Below are 14,059 nucleotides of genomic sequence, written 5' to 3' on the forward strand. Positions count from 1 at the left end.
GTGTAGCCAAGCAGTAATGGGTCGCCATAGCTGTAAATATTAGTCGGTAATACGAAGTGTTGTCAGCTGAAGTCTGATAATGCAGACGACCGTAAGGACGAAGTACGCAAAAGTGCCGCTAGGCCGTGCCTGTTTAGCTCAGTGGTAGAGCACTGGTCTAGTAAACCAGGGGTCGTAAGTTCTATCCTCACAGGAGGAAGACGAATTTTGGAAATCAGTTGCCCGTCGTGCTGTATAGCAAACAGTTTCTGTGATGACGGACAATTAGCGACAGGTGTTTTATTAAGAATTACTCTCAGATGTGATTAGGGCGAATGGCGCAGATAAAGCATTAGCCAAAGCGGTACACCATAAGGTGGGACGAGGCAGTCAGAATTACATTTTCTAGATGTATTTCTCACATATCTCAGAGCGGCGTCGTCGTCGTCGTCGCCGCCGCCTCTTCTTCTGCAGAAGTAGCAAATGGCCATCGTAGCAAATGCGGTGAGGGACGCCCTGCCTTCGATTCCGAATGCACAAAGTGTGTGGTCTTGTTTCCCAGTCTATATTAGGTCGGTCTCGTAAGAGGTTGAATGTAACGAATAGGTGGGAAAGAGCATGGGGCAGCGCCTGTGTAGAACGAAAACACAAATCATCAGGGGTGTGAGCGTTTCGAGATGAGTCGTATACAAGTTATACTTGGTCGTCAGTGACCGTGTGACCTAATGGATAAGGCGTCGGACTTAGGATCTGAAGATTACAGGTTCTAATTCTCTCACTCTCGTGTTCGTTTAGATCCTAACCACGTTATCGGAATCCATTTTTCGATCACGAATAGTGTCGTTCATATTAAAATGACAAACACCGAGGGTTGTGAAGATGTTATTCGCCGCCATACCAATGGACTTAAGTTCAAATACTCTTTTGGTCACGTCGGACCAGTAACACTTGAACTCGCAGAGTACGGTCAACGCACGATTAGGGTGTTTGAACTACCTTTTGAAGTGCCGAAGGACGTAGTTGTCTCTGAGTTACAACCATACAGTAACGTCATCGGTTACGTAGAGGAAAAATGGCACACTTTCACGACCTACCATGTCCTTAATGGTGTGCGTCAGGTAAAAATTGAACTGAAAAAACATATACCATCATACCTGACAATTGGCGGTGTGCGAGCCATTGTCATGTACGACGGCCAACCCCGAACATGTGCGGGTTGTGGACAAGAAGGCCACGTCAGATCCACCTGGATGCGACGCCACCTGATCCGAACGCCGGTCGGCGAGGAAGCGTCCCCACATATGACAAGGTTGCCCAGGAAGGTAGCACCTCGGCACAGGGTCTTCCTGCTCTGTTGACGTCGTCTGATCAGGCAGATGCAACCGCTATTGAGATTCCTTCTGAGGTGCCACAGACGCCAGATCCTGACCTTCCACATCATCGCAGCACTGTGACTGAAAATGCTGCTGAGATGGACGTTGCTCCTGGAGTGGTACCTACTTCTGCTTTCCTTCAGACTGATCCGGAGTCAGACGAAGGCCACCCGCAATCAGACTCGGAACGACCTGTTCGAAAACAAGGGTCGACACGAAAGAGAAAGAAACGTAGCCGTACACCCCCTGATGAATCCATTCTACGGATGGGTGCCAGAGATGCAGAACCGAAGATGGACGACAAACCGCTCTATGATGTCCAAAAGTCGATGCGAACGACCCGCCACAGGCGACCACTGGCAACGATCACCTCTCCTTACTGGCGCCGTCGCCCCCACAGGTCGACGTTGAAGAAAGTCTATATGCTGAGCCGAAAACTACGTCTCCTCTCCACATGGATGATGAAAACAGTCGGTACCCTACCGCAGTATCAGTCTCCTGGGCAGACGACGTGGAGATCGAAGGGAATGGGGTGGACAGTGCTGATGATGGGGCGCCCCCATCGGTTGCGCCCGCGCCTGCAAACTCTCCACAATAGCAACCTCTTCAGCGGACCGGCAAGATCGACGACCTCTCGCCCCTGAAGAAGCAGCCCCACCTGTGCCTGTGGGACTCCAACACCAGCATTATAGTGTCGCAACGATTAACCTCGTGACCATTCGTGCGCCCCACAAACTAGCGCTGCTTCGGGATATGATTTATGATGCGGACATTGATATTGCGCTTTTTCAGGAAGTGCATGTCGCCGATTTTTCACCACCACATGGCTTCATGGCGCATCTTTCTCCCACTTCGGACACCGGTAGTGGTGTTGCCATCATCTTACGAGAAGGTCTTCCTGCCGAAAATGTCCTATACCTCCCCAACGGCAGAGGTATGGCCCTTACTCTCTTTGGTGTACGCATCCTCAACATTTATGCGCCATCGGGCTCCAGCTACCGTCTTGAACACAATGCCTTCTTCGCAGATGAAGTTACACCCCTTTTTATGGGACTTCAACTGCACCCAGCGACATCAGGATCAATTGCCGCGTCACTCACCATGCGCAGCTCTGGAAACAGTCATGACGCGGCTACACTTTGTCGACACGTGGAGACATGTTCACGGTGATCGTTTGAGCTTTACGTACTACACTGCTCACTCCTCTAGCCGACTGGATCGCATCTACATCTCGCGATCCCTAATTCAACACACACGACAGGCTGAAATCTGGCCTGTTGCTTTCTCAGATCATGAGGCTTACTTCAGTGACGTTGTTCTCACAAGACAGGCAGTATGGCACGGACGTCGTTTATGGAAACTGAACACGGCACTTCTTAATTCACCTGACTGTCGACTTCTAATAGAAGACACTTCGATCACATGTAATAGACGCCGTCCCACGTATCCGTCTACCGTATCCTGGTGGATCCAGTGTGCAGAACCTGCTCTTCGAAAAACTTTGATCCGATATGGCAAAGATGTTGTCGCCTGGAGGAAGAGCACTACGGACTTTTACTACAGGATCCTACGAGAATGCTCCACGATGCCAGCCTACCCTGAGCGCCATACAAGGATAAACCATGCTAAGTCCCAAATCTCCAATCTCATGCGAAGGCACTTGGAAGGAGCGATAGTACGATCTCGTACTGCTGATCGCATGCCTCATGAACATCCATCTATGTACCATATCATCCAAGAGCGCCAACATCGTCGCCGAAAATTCATTCCCATCCTAACAGACCAAGATGGGCGTCGCTACGTAACCCAATCTGCAATAGGGAATGTGCTTCACGCCCACTACCAGCAGCTCTACGCCGCAATTCCACATTCCCCAGAGTTGATCGAGGAAGTCTCACAGCTCAACTTCGGTGGTCTCCCAGGAGATGCGGCGATTGACTTGGTGTCAGAGGTGACTGATGATGAAGTCCGCGATGCGATCCGAGCAGGATCCATCAATCGCTCCCCAGGACCCTACGGTCTTCCCCTCGAATTTTATCGCACCTTCCGTGATTTGTTAGAGTCCACCTTCACCTCCATATGTCGGGAACTGATGTCTCTGGAAGTACCTGTGCCAGACTCTTTCATGGAAGGAATTATTATTCCTGTACATAAACCGCATGGTGGCAACAATATCAGTGATTATCAGCCCCTCACCCTCCTTAACAGTGATATGAAAATCTTCACTCGCCTTTTGGCGGCACGACTTAAAACCGTTGCCCGATATGTTGTGTCGCCAGACCAAGCATCTCTGGGAGGGGATAATAATATCCGCACGGCTTTATGCCGCTGCAGGGATATGATTGCCGTTACCCAGGCACAACGCCTCTCTCGGGCACTTGCGTCTTTGGACTTTAGTCAAGCTTTTGATAGGGTTGACCATTCGTTCCTTACGGCCGCTCTCCACCATATGGGTTTCCCAGTCGCCGTTATCACGGTAGTGATGCGCCTTCTGCGGGATGCTTCTTCCAGGATTATGTACAATGGCAGACTCACTCCTCCGATAAAAATAGGTCGATCCGTACGTCAAGGTTGCCCTCTATCAGCGATTTTGTACGCCTTTTCCTTGGAATCCTTGCTATGTGGGCTCAGACAACGTTTGGTAGGGTTGTCCATAGATCGATACCGATTCTGTTGCACGGCCTATGCTGACGATGTAGTCATCTGTTTGCGTAATGCCGACGAGGTTAGAGCTGTTTTGACGTGGGTAGCGACTTATGGTGAGGCGTCAGGTAGCTCTTTAAACGTACGTAAGTCACAAGTTATGTTCATTGGCACGGGACTCCCTGTGGAGTGTGTTACACCTCTCACCACCGTTGATACCATTCGCTGTTTGGGAATATTAATCTGATCTCCGGCGTTCAGCCACCATCAACTGCAGACGCCTCCTTTTAATGATCAAAGCAGGTCTTATGGATCATCGCCTTCGATCCCTAGATATTCTCCAACGAGCTCGATATGTCAATATATATATCGCATCCCGAGTGCCCCATGTAGCACAAGTTCTACCTTTCCTGCTTACTATGGCACGTCGCATGTTGGCAGCGATGGCATCTTTCGTCAGCTCTGGGCTGTTGTTCAAAGTGAACTATGGAACCCTTACTCTTCCCCATGAACGAGGTGGGATAGGTGTGTTTCGCGTGCTGGATAGAGCTTGCGCCCTATTTGTGAGCTCCCAGATGACGGTATGGACACGATGCCCAATGAACCTCACTGGTCTCCTCCTGACGGCATATACGCCGGTCTTACTGTCAGCCCCAGTGATGATCTAGGACGTGCCGGTCCATTTCTATTATATACGATACTTGTTTCTTGAACTCAGTTATCTACGCCTCACCTTACCAAGACAGCTTTTACTCAAGACAAAGGCAGTATACAATGTCCTCCAATTAGGTCGTCCACCTAACCCGATTGAACAAAAGTTCCCCCAGATAGACTGGCGTCATGTATGGCGCGCGGTTTTCGCCCATTACCTTGACATGAATGTTCAATCTGTCTGGTACCTAACTGTCAATGGTAAGAAAATCAATCAATCACGCCTTCATCGTATCTACCTCGCCCAATCACCTCTCTGTTCCACGTGCGGAGTCCCAGACAATGATAAACATCGGTTTGTTTGCGGACCGGCGGCGGAGGTTTGGCACTTCATTCGTCTTATTGACGTTTTTCTAACGCGGGACATTCCGGATCGGATTACTCCCCTTTCATTATTATTTCCGGATCGTGAATATTTTCCTCGGACAAAGACCAATGCTGTGAATTGGATTCGCGGACATGCCATTCACTACCTATTTGGACAAACTGTAGACTCTGTACTCGATTTTTGGACATACCTCAATGACAGTCATTATGTCGTTGTCCGTCACCCAAAATACAAACAATTTTTCTCGAACTTCCTTGGAAGTGCTTTCCACGACCCGCCTCGCAGCTGTAATGTATTAACCCAAGAGAGAGGAACGTTTCCTGTTTGAACCAATGAACATTTCTGAGCAATTGAACAGAACACATAAATTTCGAGAAGACGTGACTCAACATATTACCAGCGGGGCGCAGAAGGCCTCTGATCAATGACACAACAAAACTAAACAAAAACAAAAAAAATAACATAGCAACAATAAAAAAAATAAAATTCAGAAAAAATAAGATTTTGTTTTGTTTGTAAGGATAGCCCTAACCTTGATTTCCTATATTTACCCTGGTAGATAGGCAGCTCTCTGGGGTAGGTTTAGTCAAGAGCCAACGCCTGAAGTGGAACAGATTTTTCTTCTTTTTTTTTTTTAGGATGAAAAGTGGCGGTGGCACTTGGTTCTTTTTTTTAGTTCCATTTCATAAAAGGGTTAACTAATGAAAATAAAAGAAAAAAAAGTGGTAAGGGGTCTGGAACGTTCCAGCGCCTCGGCTGGGGCTATTCGCCCCAGCCGGGCCAGTGTTCAAACCTGGCCGGCGATGGAATTTTCAGACTTCCGTACACTAGCTTTATAATATATATATATATATATATATATATATATATATATATATATATATATATATATATATATATATATATATATATATAAGGCGAAGGACTTCAGATCCGAATATTGCAGGTTCGAATCCTGTCACGGTCGTGTTTTTCCAGTTCTGAAAAAAAAAACAAATCCTTTTAATGTAGCAATTGAGCAGTACGAAACCGTCTGAATGTTGCTGCTGACCATTTTCTGCTTGGAGATGCTCTTGAGCTTGAAACACACGCAACAAAACCGGTGTTAACTAGCGAAATGGTCGGCAGAGTGCCGTCACCGCGAGTTTTGACTGGCACTTACACATCTAAAACAACGTCGGAAAGTAACTCGTTCGGCTTTTGAGTCACATCAAGTATGTGTGTTAATTTTGACGCCACTAGCTCTGCATGATGTCATGCAATTCCTTTACCTCTCAGAAATGATTATGAAATAAGAGTGAAGTACGTGACGAGTGTGACGTTAGGAAAACATTAGGCAGCATGGAGAGATTCTGTATGGGACCACCCAACCTAAACGAGTACTGTGTGACGTGCTACCCGGCAGGTATTCCCCGAGGCAGCACGGCCAGCTCAGTCGGTAGAGCATGAGACTCTTAATCTCACGTTCGTTGGTTCGAGCTCCACGTTGGGCAGAACGAGATTTTTGTTCCGCTGCAGAGGTAAATTACCGTTTTTCTGATTAACGTGATGTAATGGAAATAGAAACTTTAAACTTTGCCTACGTCTCCGTCAGTCGCAAGGAAACTGTAATTGAAGGTGAAGGTGATTTTGTAGACATGTGTGAAAGACATGTTCTGAAATGCAAGTGGTGTTGTTTGGAGAGAACATCGGTTACGTGTCAGATGTGTAGCCAAGCAGTAATGGGTCGCCATAGCTGCAAATATTAGCCGGTAATATGAAGTGCTGTCAGCTGAAGTATGATGATGCAGACGACCATAAGGACGAAGTACGAAACTTACCGCTTTACCGCGCCTTTTTAGCTCAGTGGCAGAGCACTGGTCTAGTAAACCAGGGGTCGTAAGTTCCCTCCTCACAGGAGGAAGACGAATTTTGGAAATCAGTTGCGCTTCGTGGCCGTGTAGCAAACAGTATCTGTGATGACGAACAATTAGCGACTTGCGTTTTATTAAGAATTACTCTCAGATGTGATTAAGGCGAATGGCGCAGATACAGCATTTGCCAAAGCGGTACAGCATAAGGTGGGACGAGGCAGTCTGAATTACATTTTATAGATGTATTTCTCACATATCTCAGAGCCTTTCGCGGTCGTCGTCGTCGTCGTCGTCGTCGTCGTCGTCGTCGCCGCTTCTGCAGAAGTAGCAAATGGCCACCGTAGCAAATGCGGCGAGGGACGCCCTGCCTTCGATTCCGAATGCACAAAGTGTGTGGTCTTGTTTTTTAGTCTATATTTGGTCGGTCTCGTAAGAGGTTGAATGTAACGAATGGGTGGGAAAGAGCAAGGGGCAGCGGCTGTGTAGAACGAAAACACAAATCCTCAGGGGTGTGAGCGTTTCGAGATGAGTCGTATGCATGTAAATGTTGGTCGTCAGTGACCGTGTGGCCTAATGGATAAGGTGTCGGACTTCGGATCTGAAGATTACAGGTTCGAATGCTGTCACGCTCGTGTTTTTCCAGTTGTGAAAAAGATACATACCGTTTAATGTAGCAAATGAGCAGTACGAAACCGTCTGAATGTTGCTGCTGACCATTTTCTGTTTGGAGATGATCTTGAGCTTGAAACACACACAACAAGACCTGTGTTAACTAGCAAAATGGTCGGCAGAGTGCCGTCACCGCGAGTTTTGACTGGCACTTGCACATTTAAAACAACGTCGGATAGTAACTCGTTCGCCCTTTGAGTCACTTCAAGTATGTGTGTTAATTTTGACGCCACTAGCTCTGCATGTTGTCATGCAATTCCTTTACCTCTCAGAAATGATTATGTAATAAAAGTGAAGTACGTGACGAGTGTGAAGTTAGGAAAACATTAGGCAGCATGGAGAGATTCTGTATGGGACCACCCAACCCAAACGAGTACTGTGTGACGTGCTACCCGGCAGGTATTCACCGAGGCAGCCTGCTAGCTCAGTCGGCGAAGATCGCTGTGGTCCCGTGGTTAGCGTGAGCAGCTGTGGAACGAGAGGTCCTTGGTTCAAGTCTTCCCTCGAGTGAAAAGGTTAAATTTAGTGTCGAGGCGCGGCCGTCGTGAGGGTCGGACGTGCCTGGAGCGTTGTTTACGTGCTCAACTGCGGCCTGCGGTGCGGCACGTGGTGAGTCGAAGGCCGTTGTGGCGCGCATAACATCTTGTTGTTAACGAATAGAACCTAACGTGGATCACCCAGAGCGGAAAGGTACTTTGAGGTTTATGTTTGACGGAAGTTTTTCTCGACCGAAATATTACGAAGTCGAACGATTTCTCGATGAAGACGTAAAATTGCCTCCCACCGATAGCATTGGTATCCATTTGTCTCTTGTCAGTAGCACAGTTTATATCAAATTGCGTGACCCAAAATTGTGCGACAAAAGCATCGATTCATGTGGCGGTACCTATAAATTTCGACGCAGTGACGGGAATGTTGGTGAGGTGACTATTGTCCACGCTGGTCTTGGTATTCGCACCGTAATGATTTTCGAGATGCCTTTTGAAATCACGGCTGAACAAATTAATGCTTCTATTAAGTCCTACGGCAAAATTATCAGTAAAATTGCCGAAAATTGGGCTACGTTCCATAAGTACCCTGTTTTGAACGGTGTGCGGCAAATTAAGATCGAATTGCAACGGCATATTCCATCCTACCTAACGATTTGTGGATATAGGGCGATAATCATGTATGAGGGACAGCCTCGTACATGTTCAGGCTGTAATTCCACGGGACACGTCCGGGCACAGTGCATCCAACGACATGTAACGCAGCTGCCTGCGGGTGAACTGGGCCCTTCCCCGCAACTGACAATATTACCGACTACTTATGTAGCGGCGGTCCGTGCAAATACACCCACTGCGTCGGCTGCGGAAGTCGGACTTAGTGTGGCCGATGTTACGAATGGCGGAGATGTACCTATGGAAATCTGTACCACTCAGGAAGCCTTGCCGGTCGCTGGCTTGCTAGCCGCGGTGCCCCGTGATGCCTCACGTGAGGAAGCCAGGGTTGACGTTGTGCAGGCGGCCACTACCGCCATTGACAGCCAGCAAGAGACAGAGACTCTTCCTCTTCCTTTAGAGAATGCGGAAGCCTCTGTCAGTAGGTCCTCCCCGAAAAAGCACAAGAAACGTCGGATCGCTCGTCCTGCGGCAGCCCAGTCGGCACCTCCCTTGCGTGAAAAGGCCAAACACGCGGGCCGCATGATCTGCGATGACACTTCGGGGACCGAAGACTGTCTTCCGTCGTTGGCCTCACCCATGAATATTGACGATGATGTCTCCAACCTTGACACGGGGTGGGCACATATTTGTGCTCCATCGCGGACGGCCTAAGTTGCAGATGTGCAGGGTGACGGCCCGCAATGCGGTTCCGGAACTGCTGCAGCAGGCGCGACGACGGCTGTGTCTGTCGATAATTGGGCGGATGATATTGAAGATATGACTGGCAATACCGAGCGTGAAGAACCGATGGCAACTGGAGATACGCTGCTTACGTCTCGGCGCAATGCAGCGTCCACGGACGGCGACGTCTAGACTTATTCGACCTCCGAAGCGGACGACTGTTGAAGGGATAAAAATCGTACCTGTTTTCATCTGCAGATGACCAGTCGTCCCACATCGCTCCGTTCACGACAATCCTATAAGATTTCTACCATGAATGTTAACCGCATTGTCTCTCAAGCAAAAATCCACAGCCTTCGACAATATTTACGGGCCGTTCGTACAGGAAGCACTGACTCCGCTCCTAGCCGACGTCCCCGGTTATGACGCCATTGTCAATGTAGGAACGGAGGCAGGTACGATCATTCTGTATCGGGAAGGCATTGAATGTTCTTGTTTGTCCATGTTACCTACCGGACGAGGCATTGCCGCACAGTTCCATGATGTACTCCTTCTTAATGTGTACGCCCCTTCCGGTTCCAACGCGCGAGCGGTGAGGAGGGAGTTTTACACGGGAGAGATAGCGAATCTAATCACCGACTTGCGTCTGCGTATTATTATGGGTGATGACTTTAACTGCATTTTGCGCCGCACCGATCAAACGCCGAACTTTAACTTCCGCCAGGAACTGCTAACACTGGTTACAGAATTGCAGTTAGTCGACACGTGGGCGACCTTACACCCAGATGAAGTTGCCTTTACTCACTTTACGCAGACGTCTTCCAGTAGGTTAGATCGCATATATGTGCAACGCGGTCTTTTAGCCGACGTGGGAACTTGCGAATATTGGCCCGTTAATTTCAGTGACCATATCGCTTACCACATCGTCTTTAATCACTCACCTCAGAAAGTTTATAGAGGCTTCGGACGATGTCAACTCAATTGTCGCCTCTTACAAGACGCTACTTTAGAGCGTGAGATCCTGTCAGCTTGGCACTCCGTAACATCAAGCAGGCCCACGTACCCCACGTGGATTGATTGGTGGACGCTTCATGCAAAGGGGAAACTCATTACTTGCATCAAGCACCACGCCCGGCTTCGTGCGCGCGGTGAGAAGGAAATCACTGAAATCTATTTCTGTGCCCTGCGGGAATTGTACCGGGATTATCATCAGGTGCCTAATAACATCACGCACGTACGCAGACTCCAAACCAAGATTACATCCTTGACGGGTTGCACCGCCATCGGCCACCAGATTCGAGCACGTGACTTCACAAACTTGCCGCAACAGCACTCGTCTGTCCATCATATCGTCCAACTGTTACATGCAGCGCGTAGGAAACTTATTCATAAGTTGCAGGATGCAGACGGTGCTTGTTATACCCTACAGCGAGACATCAAAAACCATGTTACCAACCACTTTGCTGCACTTTACACCCGTGCTGGTGTACCTCATGAGAAAGTGCGAGAATGGTATCATTCTGGACCCCCGCCGTAACGCATTACCGACGTCCTCAATCGGGACTTGCTTGCTCCCTTTACCAAAGAAGAACTGAAAGATGCCCTGCTTGATGCGCCACGAAATAAATCTCCGGGCACGGACGGGCTCTCTGTCGAGTTTTACGTCAAATATTGGCCTATATTAGGGGACAAACTCACGGAGATGTACAATGAAGTACTACATGGGATTGCTCTACCCCCAGCCTTCACAGAGGGGTTAACTGTTTTAATACCTAAGACGCCGACGCTTACCACTACCAAAGATCTGCGGCCCATTACTCTGCTCAATGCCGACTTTAAGCTTCTGACGCGCGCCCTCAATGCCCGATTACGGCAGCTGTTAATCTGTCTTCTGAGACCATACCAAATGAGTGCGATCCGTGGTCGGTCGCTGTCCACCATTTTGGCGCTATATCGGGATCTCGTCTCCCTCACCTGGGCCACCCGCACTCCTATGGCCATAGCATTTCTTGACTTCGATAAGGCTTACGATCGAGCTGGCTATCACTATCTCAGCGGCGTGATTGAATCAATGGGCTTTAGTCTTAATTTTATCCACCTCATCAACAACTGTATCAGTGGTACCCGTACACGCTTCCTGATCAATAATACATTGACGGAGTACGTCCAGCTCTCACGGGGTATCAAGCAAGGCTGTCCTCTTTCAACGACGCTCTATGCGATCCTCATGGAACCCTTGTTGCGCCATCTACATCATAGCCTCCCTGGATTCCAGTTTTATGGTATCAAGTCTGTGGTCCAAGCTTACGCAGACGATGTCAGCGTGCTTCTTGACGACGTCCGCGATGTCACCGCAGTGAAACGCATTCTTGAGGAATTCCAAAGAGATAGTGGTGCCATGTTAAACGTCAATAAATCCGCCGCCTTAACGCTTGGTCAAGAACGACCTATCACAGGCGACGCTTGGCTGCCCTGTGTACAGACTAGAAAACACCTTGGTCTCTACGTCACTGCCCGGCCTCTGGACATGTCTCACAAAAATTGGATACCCCAAATTCAGGCGATAAAAGCACTTCTGCGCGACCAGAACATGCGACACCTCGATCGTCTGCAGCGAGCCTTTTTCGTCAACTCTTATGCCCTCTCCAAATTACAATTTGTTGCCGCCGTCCTACCTATGCCACCCACAGTAGCAAGATCACTCCTAGCGGCGGCCGCCTGGTACGTCTGGAAGCTCAATATTTTTAAGGTTTCCTTCACCACGACAGCACTGCCATGCGATATGGGAGGCCTTGGCCTGAAAAACCCCGGCGTTCATGCCCTGGCTCTGTATCTGAAACGCTCATGGCAGATACTCACCGCCAGCGAGGACACCGTCACGAAGCGGCTCTATCAACTGTCCCGCCCTCGCAACTTATCTCCGCCTGGGGACATTGGCCACGTCGGCCCGCGTTTTCAGCATATAGCACTGTATTACCTTGAAATTAGCTATCTCGACGACGAGCTTTTCAAGAAGCTGACAGTAAAACTGTACCGCCACTTACTTCGGCCGTCACTGCCTGGCCCCTTGGAAAAGAAGTATCCGGCTTGCAATTGGTCCCTCGTTTGGGCTAACATCCATAATCCAACGCTTCCGACAGATGTTCGCTCCAAATGGTATGACGTGGTCGCTGAAACTATTCCGACGAAAGAAAAGCGGCACAGGATTAATCTTGCACCCAGTCCCTAGGGCGACTTGTGCCACATGGTTAAGACTATTGCACATCTGTTTGTCTGCAAGGATCAAGGGCACATCTGGAATTGGACTGGCAAAAAACTCGCTGTGCTCAACCGGACTGCGCCTCATGCGATTCAGATCCACGACATTCTGCGCCCGGATTACCGACTCTTCCCTGCAGCCAAACATAACAGCTACCTATGGCTCATGGGACATTTTATCCACTATATTCTGTCCGGCAGTGCCCCTAATGTCTTAGACTTTCAAGTATATCTCTCACACCAACACTGGCGCACAACCAACCAATATGGGCACCGGTATCAGTCAACATTTCAAAATATTCTTCACATCGTCCTTGAGATGCCGTAGGACGTGGATAACATGCATATCTGTTATAACAATTAGTTTTTCCTGTACTACAATCAAGGATATACTCACGACGAGCAAAGAAGATGGATAGGAAACAAACGACTATACAAATTAAAAAACAAAACAAAAACAAAAAAGTCGGTAGAGGATGAAGCTCTTAACCTCAGTGTCATGGGTTCGTGCCTCACGCTGGGCGGAACGGAATTTTGTTCCGCTGAAGATGTAAATTACCGTTTTTCTGGTTAACGTGATGTAATGGAAATAGCAACATTAAACTTTGCCTACGTCTCTGTCAGTCGCAAGGAAACTTTGTTGAAGGTGAAGGTGACTTTGTAGACATGTGTGAGAGACATGTTCTGAAATGCAAGTGTTGTTGTTTGGAGAACACATCGGTTACGTGTCAGATGTGTAGCCAAGCAGTAATGGGTCGCCATAGCTGCAAATATTAGCCGGTAATATGAAGTGTGTTGTCAGCTGAAGTCTAATGATGCAGACGACCGTAAGTACGAAGTACGCAAGACTACCGCTTGGCCGCGCCTCTTTAGCTCAGTGGTAGAGCACTGGTCTAGCAAGCCAGGGGGCGGAAGTTCCCTCCTCACAGGAGGAAGACGAATTTTGGAAATCAGTTGCGCGTCATGGCCGTATAGCAAACAGTATCTGTGATGACGAACAATTAGCGACAGGCGTTTTATTAAGAATTACTCTCAGATGTGGTTAAGGCGAATGGCGCAGACAAAGCATTTGCAAAGCGGTACAGCATACTTTCTTCGGCGGAACTCGAGAGAGTTGCGCCCTTCGAGGATTGATTTCCGCAATCGTCGAAGTGATAGGTTTAGCAGCAGCAGTTCCAGTTCCAGTTCCAGTTCCAGTTCCAGTTCCAGTTCCCGTCGCAGTTCCAGCAGTTCCGGCAGCGCAGGCACCAGTGTCAGCAGCAGCAGCAGCAGCAGCCGCCGCCCCCGCAGCGCGACTCCTTTCGCCGGTGCATCCCTTCCTGCTCGCCGTTCTCGTCGCCGGCTGACGCAGTCTGCCCCATCCACCGTCATCGCCGCCGCCTTCGCCAGCCCGCCGCCGAGCCCGTCCTCGTCCGCCGCCGC

This window comes from Schistocerca gregaria, chromosome 4 (assembly GCF_023897955.1).
Source record: "Schistocerca gregaria isolate iqSchGreg1 chromosome 4, iqSchGreg1.2, whole genome shotgun sequence".
Lineage (NCBI taxonomy): Eukaryota > Metazoa > Arthropoda > Insecta > Orthoptera > Acrididae > Schistocerca > Schistocerca gregaria.